At 38.7% G+C, this 27,455-nt stretch overlaps 1 protein-coding gene across 1 annotated transcript in view; it reads right to left on the bottom strand.

Moving 5' to 3' along the window:
• MYO16 (myosin XVI) overlaps positions 1–27,455 on the bottom strand; it is a 944,954-nt gene that overhangs the window by 465,601 nt on the left and 451,898 nt on the right. The gene's annotated exons all lie outside the window — the stretch shown is intronic.

Here is a 27,455-nt window from a genome sequence, read left to right on the forward strand (position 1 = left end):
GCAGTTATATTAATATACTTTTTACCTCTGTGATTACCTTCTATCTAAGCCTCTGCAGACTGACCCCTTATTTCAGTTATTTTGACAGCCTTAAATTTTAGCCAATCAGTGCTGACTCATAAATAACTCCACAGAGTGAGCACGATTTTTATCTATATGGCACATATGAACTAGCACTGTCTAGCTGTTAAAAAAAAACCTGTCAATATGCATTGACATAAGAGGTAGCCTTCAAGGGCTTATAAATTAGCATATGAGCCTGTCTAGGTTTAGCTTTCAACAAAGAATACCAAGAGAACAAAGCAAACCTGATGATAATAGTAAATTGGAAAGTTTTTTTTAAATCACATGCCCTATCAATTTGAAAATTTAATTATGACTAAACTGTCCCTTTGAAATTGTAATATCCCATTGATGTGAGGACCTCTTCGCACATTGCTATTTTCATTGCATTTCATTGCACCTCTATATAGTGCTCTATAAAATATACAATAATAGGATTCACTAAAAGCAAAAGAGTTCATTGTATAACTAATATAAAACAGTGAGAACATAGGCTATTTCTAGGGATTTATTAAGTAATATAGCTTTCACAATCCTTATTTGGAATGAAATGTGTTATCTCGTAAGAAAAAATAACAACAAATAAATGCTTGAATTATTATTTAAGCATTAATTCCAAATTTCTAAGGTGAGGGTATCAGCCAAATATCTATCTGTTTCAGATAATGTTGAATGACATTTAACGGAAACTCTGAGTTTAAGTCTAGTTTGGAATTACCATAATCATAGAAACAGTGAATTTGATGCAGATACTAAATGACTGGTTTAACCATAATTCCCACAAGAATGAGAATTACAGGGGACATACAGCATACATTATGGGAGTATACAGTAAATGTCTCTCTATGGGTTCTCAGATAAATGGCAGTTGTTACACTATGGGCTCCATTTATCATCATCTGGGTGGACGAGGTTCTCTGTCATGAATCTTGCCTGTTTAGCCTTGTGATATGCTGCTTGCATTTAACAGTGCACAAGCATGCCGCCCCTGCTCACTCACGGCCAATCACGCGCAAGAGGGGGCTGTCAATCATCCCATTCGAATCTGATCAGAATGATTGAAATCCACCACACAGAGCACACAATTTTGAACAACTTTCTAATTTACTTCTATTATAAAACTTTCTTTGTTTTCTTATTATACTTTGTTGAATATCAAGAAGGTAAGCTCAGGAGTGTGCATGTGACTGCAGCACAATATGGCAGCAGTTTTGCAAACATGTTATACATTGCACTAGATGGCAGCACTATTTCCTGTCATGTAGTGCTCCAGACATGTGCACACTACCTATCTAGCTATCTCTTTAACAAAGAATAGCATGAGAATGAAGCAAATTTCATAATAGAAGTGAATTGGAAATTGTATTCTCTATTTTAATCATGAAATAAAAAAAAAATTGCGTTTCATGTCCCTTTTAGATCACTGCCACTTAACTAATGTTTCCGGGTCGCTCACCGGAACCTGAAACGCTGGAGCTCCGATGCTGCTATCACAGCTTGATAAATGAAGCCCTATATATGCAATGCTTTAATGGAATAACTTACAATGTTTAAATGTTGATTAAAATAGAAAACAAAACGTCAAATTATAGCTATATTTTTACCATACTGATTTTATAGCTTTTGTAATAATATACTTAGAAGTTTTGTTGCAAATCCCCCAAATGCATTAGGACTACCTTGTATTAAAACATGTGAGATAATCTCCTGCTCAGCAATTACAATGATATCATGTACTGTACTGCAGACATCTTAAAACTCTAGCATGTCAGTGTGTCCAAAAGTCTGACGTTAGGATATCCCAACTTAAAGGGACATACAACTCCTACATTGTTATCGTTTAAAAAAGATAGATAACCCCTTTATTACCCATTCCCCAGTTTTGCATAACCAACACTGTTATATTAATACACTTTTTACCTCTGTGATTACCTTGTGTCCATGCCTCTGCAGACAGCCCCCTTATCACATGACATTTTATTTATTATCTATTGACTTGCATTTTATCCAATTAATGCAGTGTCATCCACAACCCACCAGAGACAGCACAATGTTATATATATAGCCCACATAACCTAGCAGTCTCCTGTTGTGAACAGCTAATAAAAAAGTATGTGATAAGAGGCTGTCTGTAGTGGCTTAGAAACATGCAGAAATTTAGAGGTTTAAATGTGATAAAGTATATTAATCCTTTGAGTGCTTTGAGCCATCACAACTTGTCCCAGTCAGGTGCTGACGACGGCTCAGAGCCGTCGCTATCACTTACCCACCTTGAGGGCAATCTGGAGGCTCCCACATACTCCCACCCCAATAATCTGGCCTGAATAGTGAAAGGCATCCCCGGGGCTTTACAATTTGGTGGTGACGTCATCGCGCAACTTTATTTAAAATTAACAATGGACACTATAGGGAAATAGGGGCATGCTGCTTAGAAGCCTGTATCTCAGGCATCTAAGCAGCTGCAGACCCCCAAGACCCACCATTGGAAAGGTAATTACATAACCTTTCCAACTGTATAAGTCTGTATGTGAAAAAAAAGTAAAAAAGTAAAAAATAAATATATTTAAAAAAAGTAAAAAAAAAAAAAAACTCAAATCCAGCTTAGCACCCAGGGGAGAAATGTCTTAGCCACCAAACGGGTTAAAGGATTAGTAAAGTATGTGTAAATATTTTTTTTGTTGTTCTAAAGAGAACAATCAAATGTTATATCTATATGTTATTCTACTTACTATTTTTTTTTAAACAAAGCTCCGATCAGGTAATAAAAGTATAATACATTTTTTCTTCTTACGTCACTTTTTCTAGCCCCCGACAAAGGATGCATGCATAAATTAGCCTCCCTAATTAGCATATTAAACGTGTGCGCATTTAAAAGCATTTTGACTCCAGATTGTGAATGACTGCGGTCACATGACAGCTAGAACAGAAAAGAAAATGCGCATTCATAGACTTTGGGCACTTCAGAGCGCATGCGTTAGTCACGATCCCTGTACCAGGAACTGCAGGGAAGCGAGAACCCAGGCTGTTCACCGTGATTGGCTAATGCAAATTAGCCTCACGGTGGGTTTGGAAATTTACATATTTTGGGACCTTAATAGCTGCTGAACGGCAAAGTTATAAAGTTATCTATCTTTTTAAACAATAACAATTATGGTGTTGACTGTCCCTTTAAAGGAACATTAGGACCCAATGCAATCCGTTAGTGTTTACTGTGCAAAAATTTTAATTCAACTACAGAGTTTTCAAGCTTTCATTATGTACACTGCTATTTAAATTAGTTAAAGGGTCGTGAAAGTTAAAACTGCTGCAAGTATAGTGCTCATGATTCTGAGCTTCACTGCGTGTGCTCTACAACAATTTAAGTAAATAGACTTTCATGTCAATTTAAGATTTTTTTAGTTAGAATTGTTTTATAATTGGAAAATCATGATTTCTTTCAAACTAGGTAAAAATAATACTTGGGTAAATGGAAAAGGGAAAACATGGTAATAGCTTTAGTATTGATGGTGACTACATTCATTGCATGTTTTCATACAGTCAATATATAATTATAATGAGTGAAGTTATGTACAAATAACATTTCATATCATTTTAGTAATTTTATAATTAACATTTAATAACCTCTGAATATATAACTTTAACAACAGGGAAACATAAAAATCACCATATTTTGTTGTGTGCCTGTTTCATAATTTAAAACAATCATTTTAGCATTGGGAAAAAAAATCTGTAAAATAGCCAACATATCAAGACATTTTAAAAAGACAAAAATGGGCAAGTATTTTTTACTTTGCTAAATTCAAAACGTATGTAAATCTTTGTTTGAACAGTGTTTTTTGATGGATTGGAATAAGACATGTGTATGGGTGAAAAATTTAATTCGGCTAAATCTTTCAGTTTTCTGAATATTTGGTTGCCGTGCTATTCGGTATTCGTTTCAGTTTAAACAAAACGAATACTGAATGTTCGTGAAACATTTACATTCATTTTCGTTAAACAAATGTAAATTTTCCTTTACTACAGGTGAAAAAGTTTTCCTGCAGTATTACATACTTACTTCTAGCGCGCTGGAGAACCACGCTAATCACGAACCTTTCTTCAAAGAGACCCAAGGGCGCGCTAATAGGAGGCTTAGTGCAGCAGATCCCAGGGCCTGCGTTCAAGGACCTTTGCCTTTAGTGCAGGACCTGGGATATGCTGCTCTAAGTCTCTTATTAGTGTGTCCTGGGGCTTAGTGAAGAAGGATTAATGCCGCTCTCCAGTGCACTAGAGGTAAGTATTTTTAACCCCTAAGGTAATTTAAAGGCAACAAGAATACTGATAAATTTATTCAGTATTTCTTCATTTTATTTACATTGTGTGGTACATTCTGAATTGTATATATTCAGATATCCATGTTTTGTTAACACATTTGCATCCATAATGAAACAAATGCACGTCTAATTGTAATATTGTTGGTGAAGTAAGAATCTGTTACATTTATCTGCTAAAGGAACATGTATTCAACATAAACTTACATCAGCTCACCAGAGTAAGAGCTCTGTGGGCAGTTACTATTTTACTTTAATCTGCATGGTGGAAAAACAAAATCAAAAGTCAAAATGAAAGTCAATCAGAATCACCAGAGCTGAGTTCTCACTTTACTGTGTTTTTGACATATCTTTACTAGATTTCATATTAAACTTCCTTGAAATGAGGAGGAATAGACAGTGACATATGAAAAATGAACATTTGCTTGTAAGTCACAGTAACCTTTTTAACAGTTTATTTATAAACAAAAAAGTACATTTATTGTTATCTAACTTATCTTTAAAAAAAGCATTCTCCTCCAATAGATCAACCCACCAGTGTACTTATCCTGTAACTGGGGGAACCCTACGGGGTAACTCTAGTGTTTACTAATGGTGATGGGGCAGTAGTACTAAGCTGAGTAATTACAAGCAGTAATGTGTTGCCTCTCTCTCAGCCTGTAATAGTGATCAAGTGGGTGGGGAGACCCAGGTGAGGAAAGAAGATGAGGGGGGGGGGGGGAGTGCTGATGCATAAATAAAAGCTTAAATAAAATCACTGTTTTTAAAGAACATAAAACAAAACACAGGTAGGAAACTGTGGACTCATCCTTATCATTCTCCTGCTCTTGTGAGCTCCCACCATTATCTCTCCTACTCTTTTACATACACCCAAAGACGTTCACCCACCCTTAACACTTTAAGTTCACATGACGTCATCATCCGCACTATGTGTTAAGGTCGTATGATGACCACATGTCATCAACTGGGGGGGAGTTGGTTTCTGAGCTCATCTCGACCCTTCCCCCTGCACTTACATCTCATCCCTGGTGCTGTAGAGCTCTGGTATCATCACCAATCCCGGAAACCCAGAAGTGCCAGGAAATAGAAAGGGACATAAGATAGGATAGAAATGCTGATGTTAAACCCCTCAATCTCAGCTACCTTAAGCCCTAGAATTCTCAAAGACCTACCGTTTGAAAGGTAATCTCATGCTCTTTCAAACAGTGTATGTATTTGGCGTTTATGTATAAGCAAGTTTTAAAAAATAAAATAAAAGCACAACATATAAATACCCCACTAACAGGCCATCAAAAAGCCATAGAGATTCCCAAGACCCTTTGATTTAAAGTACCTAAGCTCCTCTTAAAAGTAAAATCCCAATACAAGTTTTAATAGCCAGGTGATCACCTTGGTAATAGTGATCATCTGGCGTGAATAAATGTCCTTTTATTTGCACAAAGGCTCATTAGAGCCCATATGTGCAGACTAAAGTTACACAACTATACCTTATTTATATGAGGATAAACCCTTCTTTTAACTCGAAAGTATAGGGGGTAATACACACCCATGCCATTGTTTATAATCTTGTTTATTACAATTTTAATGAAAAATGTTTTATTACACATTTTGTTGCAGTCTTCTTATATGTCATGATATATGCATAAAATAATGTCATAGTTTGAATCTGCTGGGTCTCCTAAAAAAAAAAAGGATAGATAATATATATGTGTGGGTTTGGAAAATCACCTACAATAGGGCCTAAATTTGAGCAACATTTAAAACTGCAAAACTGCTCAGCACCGGGTGGAAATGGCTCAGCAGTTAAAGTGTTAAACACACATATAAACAGATGCTTGTTCCGCTCTTATGCACACCCCATGCAAAAAAAATGTGTACAATATTATGGGCTCCATGTACAAAGCAGCGAAAGCTGCTCCGGAGCCTTTGCGGGGCAGGTTCGCATATGCGAGCCTGCTTCCCGCAATGTAAGAAGCAGAGGTCATTAGACCGCTGCTTCCTACACCCTACGCCACCTCTTAGGTGGCGAGGCAAAATCACAGAGAGCACGCTCGCTCTCGGTGATTGACAGCCCCGTCAGTCACGTGATTGGTTGCGCGATTGAAGGGGCGGGCATTACACACTCCGATGTGTAGCGAAGGCTGGGCGGACAGCTTCGCGAGTTGAGAAGCTGTCTGCCCGCCATTTAGTACATGGAGCCCTAAATAGCTATATGTAATTTATATCAAATTCTATATTATGATAATCTTATAGTAAATCTCATATATGCATCTGAAACAAAACCCATAATGTCACATAATCGAGTTTTCATATGTAGCTGCTGTATTGCTACTAGGTGTTGATTCTTACACCTAGAGGAGTACAGTCCTTCAACACTCCTCTAGAATTCAACAGTCACTGTTCTAAAATTCAATGTCAGGGGGATCTTGCTGCTAGCCACTCTGATATCATTAGAAATATATTTTTTTAGGAATGGACATGGTCACTGAGATACTGACTATACCCTAAATTTGTTTCTAATGATCCATTTAACTTGCTGGAGTGTAGCTCATTTACCTTTATTTAAGCAATTAAAAATCTGATTTTGTCTGTGGTATCCTTACCTACACTGATAGTTTCTATATTTAAGTATAGGCTATAGAAAAGCTGTGTAAACATAGCCAGAAGAAGAACTTCATTTCCATTTTTTTCAAAAGTGAGAATTGGGCTTTGGTATACACACTGAGATAATGTACAAAAGCATGTGTATGTAAAGAATGTGATAAAATAGGGAGATCTGATTTCCCTGCAATGTCAACACATTTTAATGAGTTGTAGTTTTAAAAAAACAACAACAAAAAACAGAATTCATACTTACCAATAAATGTCTTTCTTTCGGGATGAGGAGAGTCCATAGGTGTCCATAACATGTGGTATATATTTCCTGCTACAAGGAGGAGGTCAAGAACCCTCACAAGAGCTTTAATCCCTCCCATCTCCTCTCCCCACTCAGTTTATGTATAGCTGAGCAGAGGAAATCGATAGAAAAGGTAGGAAATGCAGAAAGCAGAGTTAAGAGGTGCAAATAAGAACTATCACCTATTTAGTAAAGATGCAGGCAGGTCCTATGGACTATTCTAATCCCAAAAGTAAGAAAGTATAATTTCTGTTTTTTTTCGTAAGATTCGGAGAGTAAATAGGTGGACATAACATGTGGGATACAATACACAAGTTGAGAGTCCATGTTAAGGACTGCTTTATCTTGATGAGATCAGAAGACAGGGCAGATAATTCAGGAACTCTTCTAGTGGAAGAAATATGTAGAAGAAAGAGAACCTTCCTTGACAATAGCATTAGGTTTAAGGAGTGCATAGGTTCAAGTTGGGAACCTTGCAGAACAGAAAAAAACAGATTCAAAATTTAAGGGGGAGAAATGGGTCTAATAACAGGGCAAATTCTCACCAAGGCTTGGAGTTTTAGCAAAATCGATAATGTTGAAGTCTGGCCCTTTAAAGAACTAGCCAATAATCCCTTATCTAGTCCATCTTGAAGGAACTGAAGAATTCTAGGGATTATAAAAGATTTCCAAGGAAACCTCTAAAAGAACACTAAAGTTAGTAGGCTTTCCAAATCCTATAATACATTTTCCACGTAATAGGCTTTCAGGCTTGAAATAAAGTAGAAATAACAGAATCTGAGAAACCTCTGTTTTTGAGAACTAGTAGTTCAACCTCCAAGCTATCAAATTCAGAGATTTGAGATCCAGACGATACAAGGGTCCTCAAGACAGCATATCTTTCCTTAGGAGTAAAACTCATGGAGGAAGAGATGACATCTGTATTAGGTCCACATACCAAGTTCTGCGGGGCCATGCTGGAGCTATAAGAATTACAGAAGCCAATTCCAGTTTGATTTTTGCAATGACTCTTAGAAGAACAAACAGAGGAAAAAGATAGGCCAGATGAAAGTTTCAAGGACAGACTAGAGCGTCTATCATGTGAGCATGGATCCCTTGACCTGGAGTAATAAACTGAATGTTTGCGGTTCAATCCCATGAGATCTGTTTCTGCAAGATTCCACCTCAGGACTAATTGATCAAACAAATCATGAAGAATAGACCATTCCCCTGGATGGATAGACTTATGACTTAGGTATTCTGCTTCCCATATGTTCACTCCAAGAATGTGAATGGCCGATAGGATGCAGTGGTTTTACTATGACCAAGACAGAATATGAGATACCTCTCGCATAGCTAAGGAACTTCGAGTTCCTCCCTGATGATTGATGTACGCCACTGCTGTGACATTATCTGACTGGAATTGAATTAATTTTTCCTGTTTGTGAAAGGGCCAAGATTAAAGGGCCCTAATAATCGCTCAAAGTTCTAGGATTTTGATAGGTATCCTCGCCCCCAGAGGAAATCATACTCCCTGTGCCCTTCGAGACCCCCAAACAGCGCCCGAATACATTGGACATGCGTCCATAGTGACTACGGTCCAGATAGGCCAAAGAAAAGAAGCACCAAGGGAGATGCATGAAATTTAGGAAATTAGCCCTTTGGCGCCAAAGTATATGGTATAAAAGTTTGTAACATAGATCATTAACCCATGCATGATTAATAGGTGTTAACCCTGAAACGTCGCTGTTATTTTATGTCCTGAATAAAGAAATTTATAACTTTGAGTGCTGTGGACATATATACAATGTGGATTATCTTTGGGTGAATGGGCAATTCACCTGTCTTCACAAGCACTGGATTCATGATAGTGCTGTTCTAACAATACATCACTGAATTATTCTGGCAACCTCTGTCATCGCCAAGGAACTCCTTGTTCCTCCCTGATGATTGATGTAGGCCATTGATGTTATGTTGTCCGACTCAAACCTGATAAACTGAACCGAGGCAAAGTGAGGTCAGGCCAGAAGAGCATTGTAGATTGCTCTTAGTTCCAGAATGTGTATGGGCCAAAACGGTCTCTGTCTGTGTCCATAATCCTTGAGCCTGTAGGGAGCCCCAGACTGCTCCCCACCCTAGGAGGCTGGCATCTGTCATCACAATCACCCAAGATGGTCTGCGAAAGCATGTTCCCTCGGAGAGATGAACCAGAGATAACCACCATTGAAGAGAGACCCTTGTCTCCTGCTCCAGTAGAAGCCTAGGGGACAAGTCTGAATAATCTCTGTTCCATTGTCTCAGCATGTTCAACTGCAGAGCCCTGAGATGAAAGCGAACAAACGGAATGATGTCCATAGCCGCCACCATCAGCCAGATTAACTCCATGCACTGAGCCACTGAAGGACAAGGAGTGGACTGAAGGGCTAGACAAGTATCGATAATCTTTGATTTCCTGACTTCTGTCAGAAATATCTGCATAGACAGAGAGTCTATTATGGTTCCTAGGAAAGTCACTCTTGTATGTGGAACTAAGGAACTCTTTTCTAAATTCACCTTCCAGCCATGGGATTTTAGGAAGGACAACACCAAGTCCGTGTGGGAACTTGCTAGCTGAAAGGATGGCGTTTGAACTAGAATGTCGTCCAGATAAGGTGCCACTGCAATGCCCTTTGAATGAAGCACCGCCAACAGAGATCCCAGAACCTTTGTAAAGATTCTGGGGGCTGTGGTAAGACCGAAAGGGAGAGCCACAAACTGGTAGTGATTGTCCAGAAAAGCAAACCTTAAGAACTTGTGATGATCCCTGTGAATGGGAACATGCAGATATGCGTCCTTTAAATCCACTGTGGTCATAAATTGACCCTCTTGGATCAATGGTAGGATGGAACGAATAGTTTCCATCTAGAAGGACGGTACCCTGAGAAACTTGTTTAGGTTCTTGAAGTCTAGAATTGGTCTGAAGGTTCCCTCCTTTTTGGGAACCACAAATAGATTGGAATAAAACCCCAGTCCCTGTTCCAGAATTGGAACGGGAACAATCACTCCCAGAGCGGAGAGGTCTCTTACACAATGTAAGAATGCCTCTCTTTTCATCTGGTCTGCAGATAATCTCAAAATTAGGAATCTGCCTCTGGGAGGAAAAACTTTGAACTCCAGTTTGTATCCCTGAGACACAATTTCTATTGTCCAGGGATCCTGGACATCCCAAACCCAGGCTTTGAACAAAGAAGGAAAGTCTGCCCCCTACAAGATCCGCTCCCGGATCGGGGGTATACCCTTCATGCTATCTTGGAATCGCTAGCTGGCTTCTTGGACTGCTTTCCCTTGTTCCAAGACTGGTTGGGTCTCCATGTAGGTTTTGACTGTTCCTGCTTAGAGGAGGAAGAGGGAGAGTTTCCCTTGAAATTAGGAAAGGAACAAAAATTGTTTTGTCGTCCTTTTTGTTTATTTCTCTTGTCTTGCGGGAGAAGATGACCCTTATCTCCCGTGATATCAGAGATAATCTCCTTCAGATTGGGTCCAAACAAAGTCTTCCCCTTGTATGGAATGGCTAGAAGCTTAGACTTAGAAGACACATCCGCAGACCAGGGCTTTAACCATAAGGCTCTGCGGTCCAAGATAGAAAAACTTGATATCTTCGCTCCTAATTTGATAACTTGAAGGGAAGCATCCAAAATAAAGGCATTTGCAAGTTTGAGAGCCTTTATCCTATCTTGGATCTCATCCAGAGAAGTCTCAGTCCTGAGGGCCTCAGACAACACATCAAACCAAAATGCCGCCGCACTAGTAACGGTGGCAATGCACAAAGCCGCCTGCCAAATACAAAATAACTCCAAAAGGAGTAAGAGAGGAAATGCAGAGTACTGCATTTGGGCTATACATTTTTAGGAATTTGTAGCATATCTTGATCAGCGCCACTATGCTTCCTAAACAGCATATGCCCTAGAAAGGAATAAGTTTAGACAAGACTATCTTTATCAAATTAAAGATATCTCAAAAAATGAGAAATAGAAAAGGATTTGTAGTACCTCAATGGTATCCATCCTAAAAAACAAGGGACCCCTAGCAGGGCGTCTTGATCCATCCTGAGTCACAAAGGATGAATTACACAAATGAACAGTTGGGATTAAACAACAAAAAGTAACACATAAAAAACGTTACCATCTCTTTAAATTTTAAAAGCTAACTATTTTTTTTGTTTATCTTCTGAAAGACACTTTATTAAAAGATATCGCCATGACATAAAAGAAGCAATGTTTTGCGTAGCAACTCCAGATGGAGTTTGTGAGGAATCGCAAGGAACTGCATGTGTGTTATAAAATCTTTTGAACACCTCCTTAATCAATCTGACACATATAAGGCAGATACTTAAATTTTATTAACAAAGGGTTATGTCTATATTTCACACATAACCACCGGTACTGTCTCTTTAAATGTAGAAGTATAACTTATTTATTTTATTTGATGACAGAAAATTAATGATAAGAATGTGAGGATTTCCAATACAGATAAACCCCCTTTACACCTTCGCCTGACCCAGCTGAGAAGTCAGACAGTCTCCACAATTCTGACTATACAATAGCAATATCTTATGCGCAAAAACTCAGCTAAGAAGCCCTCCTATCCTTCCGATAACCGGAGGAGATAGGAAGGAAGTGGCTTTCACAAGGCGCACATACTAGACTTCCCCTGCTCCTTCCGATAGCCGGAAGTGTTAGAAAGGAGACGCGCCCAAACACTGGCGCCATTCAACAAGCTCCGCCCTTCGTGGGCATTTCAAAAGACAACTCCCGGGCGCCATTGTTAAAGTATAGGCCCCGAGAGCAAGGAAAAGAGTACACATGATAAAAATCCACTAGTCCGCTGTTTATACACATAAACCTTTTTCACTCTTGTCAAACAGCTTGCTAAGTAATCTCCCGGTCACCTTGCTTAAGTATAGGCACCGGGAACAAAACATAGAATGTACTATATCATGTGAATGCTGTCATAACGCATTCATTGTGATAAACAGCCCAGTATGAGATCTCCCGGTCGCCTTGCTTAAGTATAGGCACCGGGAACAAAACATAGAATGTACTATATCATATTAATGCTGTCATAACACATTCACGGTGATAAACAGCCCAGTATGAGATCTCCCGGTCGCCTTACTTTAAGCATAGGAACCGGGAGCTAAACCTTGAAACCGGGAGCAAAGCATAGAAAGCACTACCTCATAAAACTGCTGTCATTATGCCCCACTGTGAAAAACAGCTCATTATATTAATGCTGTTATTACAGCAAGAGAAAAGGCTAAACAGCTTCAGTAAAATTTGAGAGCTCTACATAACACCCTTTAGAGCCTCTGTTATCCATATTAAATCTCTTACTTTAAAAATAATAAACTCTTGATTGAAGAATCTAATCTAACACCTCACTTTACCTCTTCCTATCACTAACATAGGCAAAGAGAATGACAGGAGTGGGAGGGAAGGGAGGAGCTATTTAACAGCTCTGCTGTGGTGCTCTTTGCCTCCTCCTGCTGACCAGGAGGTGAATATCCCATTAGTAATTAAGATGATCCATGGACTCGTTGTGTCTTAAAAAAGAAAATAAGTGCATTTGAAACAAGTCTATTATCACACCCAGAAAGACCACCCTTGTGGATGGAGATAACTAACTTTTGGGAACATCCATGTTCCTAAAGGAAAGATACCATTCTGTGGGTATGAGCAGTAACCAGAGAAAGATACAGAGCTTCTGCCAAGATATTGTCTAAATATGGAGCAAAAGAGATTCCTTGAGCTCTGATCACTGATAAGCAAGCCCCTAAAACCTTGGTGAAGATGCAAGGGGCAGTGGCCAGACTGAAGGGGAGGGCCAAAAATTGGTAATGCTTGTTGAGAAAAGCAAGTCTTAGAAACTGGAAATGATCCTTGTGAATTGGAATATGCAGATATGCATCCTTTAAAACTGCAATTGTCATACACTGACCCTCCTGAATTGGAGGCAAGATGGTATGGATCATTTGCATTTTGTTCAGAGTTTTTAAGTCCAGAATAGGACCATAAGTACCTTCCTTCTTTGCTGCCTTTGTTCAATGTTCAATGTGTGATATTGGAACAGGTTGGATTACTCCCAGAGGAGACTTCACCCTCAAGACTCTCAGAAAGAGACTCAGCCAAGTCAGAGTTTTGTAGGGTTGGTGGTAACTGAGCCTGGGGGATACGACCCTGTGTATTGTACATATAGTGTGATTGCTTACACTTACTTGGTTTAAGGATAGTTGCTAAAATCTCTGTCGTCTTTTTGAAGACTGGATTTAAACTCTGGAGAAAAGTCAGTGGAATCCCTCTGGGCCACGAAAACAGACATGGACACTAATTGTCTGCCAGGTGTCATACTAACAGGATTATGGTTTATGAGTTGGAGATGTGGGACACAATTAGCACATTACTGGTTAATTTGGTCCACCGGAACAGTTTTGCATAATCAACAGGGAAAATTAACAGAAAGTTTTTGTGATGCAGTATGTTCCCAAGGGGGCCCTTCTAATGGGTCAGTCAAATTAAGTGGGGGTACAGATATAACTGTAAATTGATAAGCAAAACTGCGGGTAATAATTCAGCCCCCATGTCTGGAATGATGTGCAGGCTAAAGCCCTGTGAGAAAAAACACTAAAACACACCATACACATATTATATTGAATTAAATAAAACTTTAATCCCCTCTGTGTCCCCAACTCTAATCTCATCCATCATGAGCTGAACCACTAACTGCATATAGCGGTTTTCTTAAAGAGACAGTGTAGCTTTTATGTTCTGTGAGGAAATATAGAGAACCCAGGACTAAAACATACCAAAGGTTTCTAAGGGATAATAAGGCAATGAAAAAAGAGGGTTTTAACTCTGAATTCCATCATTTTTGCTGTTAAACACATAGGTAAAGCGCTATGTGTAAAGGCTGAGAACCCCCAACTATGTAGTACCTACATGAGGAGAGTACTAGGTATAGTTCCTGGGCTGTGTTTAGTGTTTGAGTCACTTACCTGGACTGCAGCACTCCTCCACTGTATCTTATCAGCTTGCTGAGCCCTTTCTCCGTCACAGAATGCTGATGCAGTAGAGAGGCCATACAGTGCAAATAAATATAATGTAGATGATACTGCGGATATACCAGCAACTCCTCATGTGGAGGATGAGACGGGGTGCCCGCAAAACCTGAGAGCAATTATGGCTGAGAGATTTACCTATAAGAGTACTGATATGCCATAATTGAGGTATTGCTTTACCCCTGCTTCACTCAGAATCTTGGATAAATTATCCTGAAGTTTTCCCTGAGGGAAGATTGAAGAGGGGTTTCAAGTCAGGTCTGAGCTCCCAATAGATAGAAAATAATAAAATCTTGCTTAGATTGCACTTCTCTCAACCTCTCTCCTCAGAGGCCAAGAACAAACTTAGTGGGGAGAGGACGTGGTAGGGATTAAAGCTCTTGTGAGGGTTTCTTAAACTTCTTCTAGTGGCAGGAAATATATCTCAAATGTTATGGACAACTATGGACTCTCCTCATCTTACAAAATAAACTGCTATTTCATATATAAAAAAGACCCCAAAGAAGCAATTCTCATACTTGTGCAGCGGATATAACAAGTCACTGGAACAAATTAAGGGAAAAACTATTTTACAGTACACCGTCCCTTTAAGGGACCTCCCTAAAACTGGAAGTAATTACCATGGTCATAATTTAAACAAAGTCTTTTTCCCCCCCAGTATTTATTATTCCATTGTAAAACAGCCATCTCTTGTAAAGCATAGGCAGACAATATTAAGAGCACAACCCCAGGGCAGTAACCTCTGAGAATATTCAAGTAGAGGGAGAAACATGGGCACAAATCTGATTGTGTCCTGTTCTATCTGAGTTTTGCGGAGGAGACCTATCCTGTAGGTATAAGCTGAGGAAGGAAATTGACAGCTTGTGCCTGCTGGCACAGTAGTATATGGTAATTGCCAGAGAGGGAGAGAAAGGAGCAAGGTTCCTTTGACACAGACAAAGCTGTGTGAAAGGAGACCATGGGGCATATGTATCAAGCTCCTAATGGAGCTTGATGCCCCATGTTTCTGGCGAGTCATCAGGCTCGCCAGAAACAGCAGTTATGAAGCAGCGGTCACAAAGACAGCTGCTCCATAACCTGTCCGCCTGCTCTGAGCAGGCGGACAGACATCGCCGGAAATCAACCCGATCGAGTACGATCGAGTTGATTGACACCCCCCTGCTGGTGGCCTATTGGCCGCGAGTCTGCAGGGGGCGGCGTTGCACCAGCAGCTCTTGTGAGCTGCTGGTGCAATGCTGAATACGGCGAGCGTATTGCTCGCCGTATTCAGCGATGTCTGTCGGACCTGATCCGCTCTGTCGGATCAGGTCCGACAGACATTGATAACTATAGGCCCATGGCTGCAAGAATGAGATAAGACACAATATATATTCTTCCTTTCATCAAAGATGCATACAAGCATATTTTTATGGCTAGGACTAGTTGTAAACATGAGATCCTCATATAAATAAGGGCCTTAGGGTATAGTTACTTAAAGGGACAGTCTACTCCAGAATTTGTATTGTTTAAAACAAAAGATAATCCCTTTACTACCCATTCCCCAGTTTTGCATAACACAGTTTTATTAATATACTTTTTACCTCTGTGATTACCTTGTATCTAAGACTCTGCAGATAGACTTTCATTTTAGCCAATCAGTGCTGACTCCTAGGTAACTACAGAGGAGTGAACACAGTCTACATGGCACACATTAACAAGTTCAAGGTCTTAGCACATGAGTCTACCTAGATTTAGCTTTCAATAAAGAATACCAAGAACAATGCAAATTTGATGATAAAAGTAAATTGGAAAGTTGTTTAAAACTGTATGCCCTGAAAAAATTGTATGTTCTGGTTTCCGGTGGAGGAGGAGCAAGCAGGTGTAGCTGAGCTCTGCCCTCCAGTCCCACAGCTCTTGGCGGTGAAATTTCGCGCTTTCCCCTCTTGTGAGGGTGCTTTTTGGACAGTAAGAGACATCTTCTCTGGAACCCCTGACGGTGGAATTCCATCCCACCGTGGCCGCAAAATACCTAAACAGCATACCTACCCTGATATGGCTAACAATTAAGCTAAAAGACACAAACAACTTACTCGTCTCCCTTTTTTCTTTGTCTTCCCCCCCTTCCCTCCTATGAAAGCTGACTCCCCTTCTCATGGAGACTGTAGGAAGAGGAAACAAAGGACTGGGAAACCCTCTTACAACTCCGAGGCTATATTCTCTTCTGCTAATATAGTCTAAGGAGGTACTCTTTCTATCTTTGGCTTTCTTACCCCTCCGTGTCATTGTCTCGCCTCTCGACCTCACCCTACTACAGGCACAACAAGAATTACCTGTGTTTTCTTCTGGATCGTCTGGGGCTACAGTTAGAGGCGCAGCGGCGATCTCCTCCTCCCCCACCGGTGCTGCGTGGGAGGTAGTGAGTCTGCGCTGCGCTCGATGTGAATCCGGAGGTTCAAGTTTGGTTCTCCACTGTGGCTCCACTGTGGCTTCTCTGCGCCCTCCGGGACATTTTTTGATCTATCGCGGCTGCCCCCCCTCCCCCACCGGTGCTGCGTGGGAGGTGGTGAGCGTGAGCCGCATCTGAAGAGTATCGGAGGTCCGACTGCGGAGGCAATCCTTTGGGCCCTTGCTGCTTTCATCCTGCCTCCTTTCCACTGGGGCTCCGTGGGAAGAGGAGAGAATAGCCTTGGTCGAAGGCAGAAGTAAACCCTGCTCAACTAAGCAGGTGAGAGGTCTGACTACCTACGCTGGGGCTAGATCGTGGCTTTCTATCTTAGGCCTCCCTACTAACAGCTTCTTATCCAAGTGAGTGACACCAGAGGGGGGTAAGTTATAAGCCCACTATTTATCTTTTCCTACTGGGGGGTTTGAAAACAAGGCATATACATATAAACACACAAGCTGAGGAAGGGTCCCCCAGGCCCTGGCAGGAGCTGGTATTTAAAATAAAAATACACCTCCCACAGACTTTCTAGCTTAAACGGAAAAAAAAAAAAAAAAAAAAAATCTGATATCTACAAAACAAGAACTAAGCTCTCAATTCACCTGTAACTGAAAGGGATTGAAAGGGAAAGAACAGAGGGGTGAAGGAGGAAAGCAGAGGAGATCCTGTCTCTAATTACTCTAAGAAAGCAATTGATAGCTAACACCTCAATAAAGTGTATTTACTGTGCTGTGGAAACACAGGCTCACATTAGTCCTAAAACTACACTATCAGGACTCTTGCACCCTCTGAAAGTGAAAAAGAAAAGAGGAGAAGGGGGTAAAGGATAAAAAAAAAAAAAAAAAAATCCTTCTCATCAGAGTATATACTTGTATAATACACACAGATAAAGGAAATTTACTCTTGAACTGTTTAAAAAAAGAAGAAAAGGGGAAGGAGGGGAGGAGAGAGAAAAGAAAAAAAATTCTATACCTGGACAAAGAACAATATCAGCTCATGTTATATTTTTTCTTCTTAAAGCCATAGTCTCTGATGACATATGATTCATTGTTTTTTTGTCTTTGTTTCTTTGTTTTATTTTATTATTTCTTATTTTTTTTCTTTTTCACTAATATAGAAGACGTGTACTAAATTGTACTACAACCTTTTTCTTCTTTTCCTATGGTTCTTTCTGATGGGGATACTGTCTACTATACGTTTCACGACTAATTTGTTTAAACCTTAAAGCCAACCAAACTTGTTAAGTTATCCTGGTACTCTAATACTACCTTCTCTAGGACTCCCATTATTATTGGGCTATTTAAACAGGGCTACTGTTTTTATCCTAAAACTGATTTGCCATAACCTCCTTTCTGTCCTTTAATTGTCTTCTACTTGTCTCCCTAACTAAACCAAGCGTTTAGTTTTAGAGTAGAAAAAAAAAAAAAAAAAGCACTATTCTTTTACCATATCCACAAAGGGGGCATACTAGGAGGCCTTATAGATTGGATATAGTTCTAAACATATCTAACCCATGTACTAAACCTACTGGTATTTACTGAACCTATATGCATATCCGAATCGATACTCAATATAGTATCTTATAAAATCTTCCTGACTAAGTAAAAATTAAATAACACGTAAATCATTATAGAAGCAGTAAAAGGGGAGAAAAAAAAAAAGAATATAACTGTTTCACTTGTCTCTTTCCTGAAACCTCTGAAATTTGATGCTACCTATTCTCCATTTTTCTTATCTTTTTTTTTGTGTATGTACTAAACTATAATTACTGAGAATTGTGTAGCGACTGACTCTTGATTGCTATTTATTCAGCCTTTCCAAGAACGTTATTTCTAAATTTGTTTCCTCTTTTTTTTCTAACTAAATAGCTACATAAAGTTATAAGTTTTTCTTAAGAATTAACATAGGTACAGACTAGTATAGAAAGCTTCTATTCATAGATCACAGGCTTTTATACACACTTATCTGCATACTATCTTAATAACCTATATCTAAACAGAATTAAAGAAGTAATATTCCTCAAAGTCTTCTGTAAAGATAGTTTCTTCCCAATTTATTCTCTTTTCCCCAGCCTAAACAGATAACAACGCAGCTCATATAATTTGTACTATATATATACATTACATTCAGTAGACCTAAATATTCAGCTGCTTTAAAACTACATCTCTTCTTCTTGTGACAAAGTCCATCTAATCGTTTCTAAACATTCCCTCCTTCTTACTCCACACGGCTGGACTTCTCACACAATTAATCTTACTCACCCCAAATAGACACTTCGTCTCCCCCTCCCTTTTTTTTTTTTTTTTTTTTTTTTTTTCCTTCTCCTCCTGTTCCCCACTTGTCCCACACTGCTCACTCCCCCCCTCACCTCCCCACTCTGAGGCTTAAACACCTCCTTAATCCTGCACTTCTCTGGCCTCTTTGGGTTCTCAGAGCACCTCACTCACATTCTTCCGGCGTCACGATATAAAATTTTCACTTTTCCAAGTTTTTTTTTCGGCACATGGATAAATTTCTTCACATCCCTCACAAGACCCCCTCTCCAGCCATGGCAGCCAGACAGAGGGATAGATAAACGAAGACCACACAAGAAAATGTCACAGATATACAACCAATAATGGCCAATACAGCAGGGATACAAGAAATAACCAACATTCAAAACTTGGTTACCAGTATCTCAGATGCCCTTACTCCCCAAATTCGATGCCCTTAAAACCGAACTATAACCAAGATATCCTTTTATTAACACAGGAAGTCAGGCAGTTTTCTGCCAGACTACAAGAAGTAGAACAAAGGGTATCTGATCTGGAAGACCTTACAAATTTACACAGCTCTAAACTGGAATCGGCAGATATTAATATACAAAAAATTCAAAACAAACTAGAAGATTTAGAGAATTGTTCCAGAAGGAACAATATAAGAATTATTGGTCTTCCAGAGGAACAACAAAACGAGAATCTTATATCTTTTATTCAGAACTATTACCTAAAATTCTTAAAATACCATCCACTCATCAACCCATAATGGTTGAGAGAGTACACAGGCTAGGTCCTCCATATACAGACAGTAAAGGTAGAAATAGACCTAGGCCGATTATAGCGAAACTTTTAAACTATCAGGACAAAATTACTCTACTTCAGCACTACCGCAGACAACAACCGATTACATTTAAAGGTGTGCTACAATTTTAATGTTTCAAGACTTTTCCGCCGATACAGCAGCAAAGAGACGGGAGCTTGCTCCATCTGCTCTAAATTTATCCAAAAAGGCTATCGAGCCAATGATAATATATCCCCACAAACTTAAGGTTATAGCACAGGAAGAAACACACTGGTTCGAAGAAACCAGCTCGGCTGAAAACTTTTACAAAACACTCGACTCCCTAAACAAACAATAAAAACATAGGAATGTAATAAACTTTAAAAATCAACAAATAAAAAAAATAATTTTTTTTTTTTTTTTTTGAAATGCAGGCTTTTTTGCAGGGAAGACCCCTGTCTACGGATAGACAAGGGTCAAGGGATTTCCTCCCCTCACGTGTGTGGTAAATTTAATAGAAAAATCCTTTTTTTTTTTTTTTTTTTGTTGTTATAATGTCTTCTCCCCGAAGCCCCGTTGTTATTGTTGCCGGGTCTCCCCTCTCTTTTTAACTATATCTTTTCTCTTAAATGGGAAAATAGGAAAATGTAAAATAGTATCATGGAATGTAGGGGGGATTCTACACCTATTAAACGCAAGGCGATCCTTACACAATTATGTAAACTTCAAACTGATATTGGTTTCATTCAAGAAACACATCTGTCAGCAGAGGAAACCTTAAAATTAAAAACTTCCTGGGTTAAAGAAGTATATTTTGCGGCTGGTGTTAAGAGAAAGAGGGGGGGGTAGCAATACTAATAGGTAAAAAAACCAAGTCAGGAAGTTGTCCATTGTGTGGCCGACCCCAGGGGGGAGATATGTCCTGTTAAAAATAAAGATCGCCAAGAAGCTATACACACTTTGTAACACATACGGTCCAAATGTATTTGATCCAGAATACTGGAATGCCCTCCAGTCGAAACTCCTATCTTACACAGAAGGCTCTCTAATCATTGGTGGCGATTTTAATATGGCACCTCAATGCCCAATAGACAGATTAAGACAAGACACTAAACATCTGAAGCAAAAAAGAGACAATCTAGAAACCAAGCTATATAAAAAAATCATGCACAATTTAGCCATACACGACATATGGAGAAACCAAAATCCAACTGCTCATAGTTACACTTGCCTCTCGAAGGCTCATAAAACCATGTCTAGAATAGACATTTTTCTGATTGACGAGCGTATTCCAGTATCAAGGGTCAAAGCGACAATCATGCCGATATTATTATCAGATCACGCACCTATTTCTCTTGAAATACATTTAGCAGATGCTCACTCTTCTTCCTCACGCTTCTTTTTTCCCTACTATTTAACATCAGACCTAAAGTTTAAAAAATGGCTATCAAACAAATATAAAGAGTATGTACATTTTAAATAGAGAACATCTTAATAGTCCGAAATATTCTGGGAAACGGCGAAAAGCTGTAATGAGGGGGGAAATTATTGCTGTATGGCGCTATGCTATCAAAAAAAACTAGGCTTAGGGAAAAAGAATCTTATAAGTTTTTGCTGAATTCTTATAATCAATATCTCTCTGATAGAACCCCTGTCAACTGGGCAAATTATCTACGAGCGAAAAATGAGAGAGATGCCTTTGTATTATCTCAAGAAACACAAAAAGAATTGAAAATTCAAACTAGAATGTACAGGTATGGCAACAAGTCAGGCAGAATATTGGCTAAATTAATCAAAAACGAAAAAAAACAATTAAACATAGATAAATTGCTACATAAAGGGGAACATGTTGCTAAACCAGATGATATCCTGACGATATTTTATGAATATTTTAAAGAACTGTATACACCTAAAACCACTGAGGCAAATAAATCCGCTGAGTTTTGGAGTGAAATTGAATATCCCACACTGGCTCCAGAAGCTCTCAACAATCTCAACGCCCCCATTACGGCGGAAGAGATTGAGAAAGTAATATCCAAGTTGTCATCAAATAAAGCACCCGGTCCTGATGGCCTCCCCAGCGAATTTTATAAAATACTGCTCAGCGAAGTCACCCCGCATATCCGTACTCTTTTTAACAACTTCTTTACTGAGGGTAAACCTACCCCCCTCTCCTTTTCACAGTCTTATACAACACTAATACTTAAAGGTGATAAAGACCCAGTTTGCAAGGAATCGTACAGACCCATAGCCCTCCTCAATGTGGATTATAAAATTTTAACAGCAGTATTGGCGGCTAGATTACAAGGGGCCCTTGCAGAAATTATCCATCCAGATCAGTCAGGGTTTCTAAATAACAGAAATTCTGCCGCAAAAATTAGGGAGGTATTAGTTGTCACAGAATATTATAAGGCGATGTCAGATGTGAGTAGCGGGGGAGAGGGCATACAGGACCTTGCTATTGTCTCTATTGATGCAGAGAAGGCATTTGATTCAATTACTCATGAGCATATATATTCTTCACTTAAACACTTTGGTATCAAGGGTAAATTTACTGATTTTATAATGAATCTCTACACTTTGTCTGCTACAAGATTGATAATCAATAATAATCTCTCCCCACATATTCCCATAGGTAGAGGGACGCGTCAGGGCTGCCCTCTCTCCCCGCTTCTTTTTAATATTGCCATTGAACCCTTGGCAATTAAAATAAGACAATCTCTCGACGGGATTAGAATTCGTAAGCATGAAATCAAAATTGGGCTCTATGCAGACGATCTGCTCGTCTATATGACAAACACCAAATTAAATATCCCAAAACTTTTCTGTATAATGGACCACTTTGGTTCCTTTTCGGGATACAAAGTTAATTACACAAAATCTGAAATATTTTGGCTCAGAAATACTGAGAACTCGGTAACAAATATACCACTACGACAGGTTACAGACTCCTTTAAATATTTAGGAATTCATATCCCGCTCAATACCGAGGATCTCTACAAACTCAATATTCCCCCAGTCTTGAAAGTAATTAAAGAAAAACTTAAGAACTGGCATAACTTGCCAATATCATTATCTGGCCGAATAGCCTTATTCAAAATGGCCCTTCTTCCGAAATTACTCTATATCCTTCAAAATACATCTATATTACTGCTAGGGAAAGATATTCGTTCAATTAACACCGCACTTATAGAATTCCTATGGCAAGGGAAAAGAGCAAAAATATCTTTGAGGAAACTCTCAGTACCAAGAGAATCCGGGGGACTGGCCCTCCCTGACATATGGCTATATAACCTTTCTTTTCTTGCACGTATAGTCACAGACTGGATCTCTTGTAACAGCTACATTCTAAATAACGAACTTGAATCCAACGTCTGCTATCCATATTGTTTATCCGCATTGATTCATCTTGACTTAAAAGAAACCCCAATAGAAATTAAAAAACTCAAAACAATTTATAACCCGCTTAAAGCTTGGCAAAAAATAACAAAGCTTCTTGCAATAAATAGTAAAGCCTCTCCATATTTGCCGATATTAGGGAATCCTAAATTTCAGGCAGGCATTCTTTCTGGTGTCTTTAAGAGATGGCATTATTCTGGTTTGACCAATGTCTATCAAATAATAGACAAAGAAAGACATTGTATTAAATCATTTCAAGAATTAAATACAGAATTTGGCTTACCAAATAAAGATTTCTATGCATATCTGCAACGTAGGCACTTTGCGCTTGAACTAGTTAAAGAAAAAGGCTGGAACTGGAATATAGGCAAACTTGAAGATTGGTTAATATTAACTAGAAATGGCCGTATGTCTATTACACCATGTTACTATTTCTTAGGCACAAATAAAGGTGTATCGGTCCTAACGCAATTGACTGCAAACTGGAATACACTAACCGCTTCAAGCAATATAGAAGTAAAAACCCTCCAACTTTCACTCAAAAAGATCACCCAAAATACACTCTCGGCTACATGGAGAGAAGCCCATGTTAAATTCCTTCATAGGGCATATTTCACCCCTGAGAAAGGCTACAAATGTGCCAACTTAAGCTTTAATAAATGTCCCAAATGCTCACATTTTGCAGCTAATTTTTTGCATATGATATGGCACTGCCCAAAAGTCAGGTCCCTATGGCTTAAAATAGAATATTGGTTAAAAAATGTATTAAAAATAACCCCTCTTTCTCTAACACTATCTCAGATTGTATTTGGCCTAAGGGAAGAACCCGGCAAACAAAACAATGAAAAGGTTGTAATTTCTACCATTTTGGCCACAAGATATCTAATTTGCAAAAAATGGAAGACCCGGTCAATCCCCTCTCTTTCTGAAGTGAAAAACTGTTTAAAAAAACAGTGCATTTTAGAACAAAGGGACACAAATATTGATAATGAACAAGATGTTAAAAGATTTTTCAACAACTGGGCAATCTTTTTAAAAATATTTTCTCCTACAGAAATAAATCATATAATTTTTCCTTTTCAAAACACAGAAATAGTCCTATTAGGGAACTGGTAGATAAGAATTTCTCCACAAGAGTAAATAATTTCTTTTTTTTTTTTTTTTTTTTTTTTTTTTTTTTAACACACGTGGGGGGGGGGAGAGATGGGGTGGGATTGGAAAAATAAACAAAACCCCAAGACATTTCCCATAGATAATCATATAAGATATAACAATATCATGAATGGTAATTAATTTAGACTAATTAGATTAGACACAACTAATACAAGGTCACTGCTATATTCTATGACTTCATAGTTTCTGTATTTTATGTTCCTATTTCTTTGGGTGATCTAGATGAACAATAAGTGTATTATTTCTGATCTGCATTAACTATATTTTGGTTCTAGATATTTCTAAGGATAAATATATAAGAAATATGAGGTATAATCAATATAGCTTCAAATTTACAGGCTATGTAAAAATTATTTTAATTTTGTTTTTATCTTGTATGCCTATATTGATATATTGTGTTTCAATGGCCTTGTATCTCATTCTTTATCTTTGTTTTTCGTACAAGATAGTAAATGTATGATATTTGATTTATGTAAATTGTTTTGGTTTATAAATAAAAAAAAAACAAAAAAAAACTGTATGCCCTATCTGAATCACGAAAGTTTAATTTTGACTTGACTGTCCCTTTAATTTTGATCTTCACATAGGTACTCCCATGAGCATATACTCAAATAAATACACATGTATTCACGCAAGATGATCACTATTACCACACTGATCCCCTGGCTATTAAAACTTATATTGCAGTCTTTATGTAAAATAGGGGCTACTGGGCTTTTGATGGCCTGTTAAAGGTGCCAAGAGATCCTCTTATTAATAAAATGTGTTCAATTAAGCTCTCTGCAGCAGCCCATCACTTCTGGGTTTCCTGGGCCTGGTGACATCACCAGCATCCCATTGATTTCCCAGCAATGCTGGACCATTTTATCACCTCATACCAGCTGGTAAGTGCAGGGGGTTGCTGTGAGTTATGAAAGCGTCCCCTCGGGGATGACATCATCATTAGTATTTAATACATTGTGCATGTGATTCCCACATGCCGTCGTCCACACTTAAAGGGACAGTCTACCCCCACATTTTTATTGTTTAAAAAGATAGCTAATCCCTTTATTACCCATTCCCCAGTTTTGCACAGCCAACACAGTTATATTAATATACTTTTTAACTCTGTGATGACCTTGTATCTAAGTCTCTTTTGGCAGTCCCCTGATCACTTGACTATTTATTTATTATCTTTTGACTTGCATTTTAGCCAATTAGTGCAGTGTCAACCACAACTCCTTAGGAGAGAGCACAATGTTATCTATATGGCCCACATGGAAAGCTAATAAAAAAAGCATGTGATAAGAGGCTGTCTGTAGTGGCTTAGAAACAGGCAGACATTTAGAGGTTTAAATGTGATAAAGTATATTAATATACAAATGTTGGTTGTGCAAAGCTAGTAAATGGGTAGTAAAGGCATTATCTATCTTTTTAAACAATAATTTTGTTGTTGACTGTCCCTTTAAGAGGTTAAAGATGGTTAGTTACCATTTCTTTAAGATTTGCTTTGTATACACTTGAGCATTAATTTACATTCATTTTTCTAATTAGTTTGTGATTTTTTTCCCAGGGCCATTTTAATTAGCTATTGCTTAAACAGCAAATGATCAAAACAGTTTATTTCAATTTACCCTTGACAGTGAACAGATAAGAGACATTACACAAGATGACCTTTTGTTTCAGATATTCCTGTAGTTTTGCTACATGTATTCAACAATGGGCCTTGAAAACGTCAGACAGTACTGCACAGTAGCATCAGCAGTAACAGCAGATATAACTAGACTGAAAGTATATCTATGTACCTATTGTTAATTTGTCTTTCTAATGCATTTTTCAACAGCTACGGAGGCTTCAGACTACGGAGCACCTTAAAGTGAATGTAAACTTTCATGAATTAGTGCCCGGTTTTTAAAAATACTATTAAAAACAGGGACACATATTCATAAAAGTTAACATTGCAGCGTATTTTTACAAATAACTTTCTCTTGTGCAAAGCTGGATCGCAGATCCCCCGCCTGCAGTTCCTCTGTACATACACAGCAATGAAGAAACCTGCTTCCTCCAATCATGGCTTCCCCCCCCCCCCCCAGAGCATGAATCTCGTGAGGCCACGCCATAATTGGAGGAAGCCGGTTTCGTCATTGCTGTTTAAGTACAGCAAGAGAAGCAGGCTGGGAATCGGTGATCCGGCTTTGCACAAGAGAAAGTTAATTATTTGTAAAAATATGGTGGAATGTAAACTTTCATGAATGAAAGTGCCCCTGTTTATAATAGTATTTTTAAAAACCGGGCACTAATTCATGAAAATTTACATTCACTTTAACTACAGGAATCGTGATGCATATTTGTATTTTTAAGTGGTTGTGGCTTTAAAGGGACCCAAATTTTTTCTTTCATGATTTAGACATAGGCCCCTATTTATCAACCTAACAACTTACTTGCATTCGCCGGCACCAATACGCTTGCCTAAGATCGCCTAACATCGTGCCGCGGACCTGAATACGTTCTCCAAAGTTACTAACAGTCATCGATCTCGCTGCTCTTCGGCTTTTTCCCAGCTTTATTGGTACCCTGTCACTAAACACCCATACTATACTAAACTGTTTTACCACTATACTGCCGCTCCCGGACCCCGCCGCAACTAAATAAAGTTATTAACCCCTAAACCGCCGCTCCCGGAGCCCACTGCCACCTACATTGTACTTATTAACCCCTAATATTCCGCCCTACACACGCCGCCACCTACATTGTGTTATTAACCTCTAATCTGCTGCCCCTACACCGCCACCACCTACATTATACTTATTAACCCCTAATCTGCCCCCCAACACAGCCGCAACCTACATTATGTTATTAACCCCTAATCTGCCGTCCCCTACACCACTGCCACCTACATTATGTTATTAACCCCTAATCTGCCGTCCCCAACGTCGCCGCCACTATATTAAATTTATTAACCCCTAAACCTAAGTATAACCCTAACACCCCCTAACTTAAATCTAATTTAAATAAATATAACTAAAATTACTATCATTAACTACATTATTCCTATTTAAAACTAAATACTTACCTATAAAATAAACCCTAAGGCCTAGATTT

The sequence above is a fragment of the Bombina bombina genome, chromosome 3 (genome assembly GCF_027579735.1).
Source record: "Bombina bombina isolate aBomBom1 chromosome 3, aBomBom1.pri, whole genome shotgun sequence".
Classification (NCBI taxonomy): domain Eukaryota; kingdom Metazoa; phylum Chordata; class Amphibia; order Anura; family Bombinatoridae; genus Bombina; species Bombina bombina.